This window comes from Limulus polyphemus, unplaced genomic scaffold, assembly GCF_000517525.1.
Source record: "Limulus polyphemus unplaced genomic scaffold, Limulus_polyphemus-2.1.2 Scaffold161, whole genome shotgun sequence".
Lineage (NCBI taxonomy): Eukaryota > Metazoa > Arthropoda > Merostomata > Xiphosura > Limulidae > Limulus > Limulus polyphemus.
The window spans coordinates 625979-627727 of NW_013665771.1; the positions used below are offsets into that span (position 1 = coordinate 625979).

At 34.2% G+C, this 1749-nt stretch overlaps 1 protein-coding gene across 2 annotated transcripts in view; it reads left to right on the forward strand.

Moving 5' to 3' along the window:
* The first annotated feature begins 518 nt into the window (after nt 1-518).
* The window catches only part of LOC106476939 (glutamate-gated chloride channel-like), a 166805-nt gene continuing 165574 nt past the window's right edge, over nt 519-1749 (forward strand). For both annotated transcript variants that reach the window (XM_022381415.1, XM_022381416.1), the window contains exon 1: nt 519-1192. The gene's annotated coding sequence lies outside the window, so the exon portion shown is untranslated. The remainder of the gene's footprint in view (nt 1193-1749) is intronic.

Genomic DNA, 1749 nt, shown 5'->3' on the forward strand with positions numbered 1-1749 from the left:
CAAAATTAGGGACTGTTACAGATAGACTTAGTAACTTCGCCATAAATACCAAAAACAAATACTTCTGTTTGAAATAAGACGAAAACTACAGACGAACTATAAAATATTTTTAAAATAAGTAACCTGTTCGAATAGAATAACTTGTGTAAATAAATTAGTTTATATAGGATGCTTCAGTAACTTATATTTCTCATTTTGTAAAGATGAACTAATTTTGCAAGAATATTACATGCCATTTGAATCAAATATACAATGAAACGTTTCTATACGTAAGACATTCGTAACTTGCGGCACCACGTGCGTCCCATGCATTTCTAGATTAACCTCTTTTAAGATATTGATTGTAACACTTAAGTTTCGTAGTAAACGCACTTAGCTTCTGATTGGTTAAACACAACCGTTTTCTACCGGGTCAGAAGTCCCCGGATGTTTCACTAGAACCGCTGGTCCTATCAGCTGAGAAACCCACTGAGCAGATACCACAGAAGGCTCTTGAAAACTAGTTTCCTATACTCGAAGCCAAATCTTAAAGCCACTCAATCAGTCAGGTGGAGAACAACGACAGAGGGCTTGAAATTGTTTTGAGAATGTAGTAGAGTCTGCTTCTTCGTAATACTTTCCTGCTAATATGATATAACGGGGTATATGAAGGTTGGCTTTTATACAAACAGTCATAGATAAAATGGATAAATATAACAGTAGCCTTGATATCACAGGGTTTAAGTCGATCATTAGAAGAAAGTACAAAGTTTACTTTCTATAAATAACCCAGACTAACATTTTAGAAAATCTAGTTAGTTACGTGAACTAAGTTCGCAGTACCTACAGGGTGCAGCGTGAAACTTAGATGATTTCAGAGATCGTTAAAAATCTATTTCTTGTGGTGTGAAAACGGAAAGAATCGCCGTTCAGCCAACGAAACCAGCTGTCCAGCTCATGAACGTTGGTAGAAACAGTTGGTTGCGATCTTACCCAATGTTACGCCGTTTCGTTCGATACGTGCTTTCCAGCTGCATATTTCTCTCTTACTATTCGAGATAATTCTTGGCTAAGCAATCAATGTATTTTAAAACCCAATTGTTTTCTGGCCTTTTCTAATATTTGTTTAGAGAAAGGGAAAGCAATTTTCACCAACTACTTGCTACTCATAGTATGCTACCTATTTCACGAATATGACTTCACATTGCTAAAGGTAAGGTATACTTTTGACTTTTTTTATTCTTATTATATTTTAATAACTATATGTAGTTTTAAATGCTTCATGCAAAAGTATAATTAAAATACAGACAACCATTGGTCTGAGAAGTTGGGTGATACTTTACGGTTACTAAGTTTCGCATTTTCTGACAGTTTCAGTATATGACCAAATATAATAGATATAACGTGTCTAGAAAACTAGAAAATAAAGAATTTATATTAACACTTTATATTTTTCTCCCTTTCAATTAACGTGAAATGCCAAAATTATACATTGGAGCCTTATTAAATATTAGCATCTACACCTTTTTCAATCGTATTATACAACGAACACAGAATTTTATATAAAAATCATGATCTATAATTGTACTGGAAGCAAGCTTTTGCATCTATCTGTTCTATGATATTTGATACTGCTGTGGCAGTAAGTTATTGTACCATGATGATCTCTAGAATTCTTGATAGCAGTGGAAACAAGCTCTTTCATCGTGATGCTCTCAAGGAACTTTGGTATAGCAATGGAAACAAGCTCTTTCATCGTGATGCTCTCTA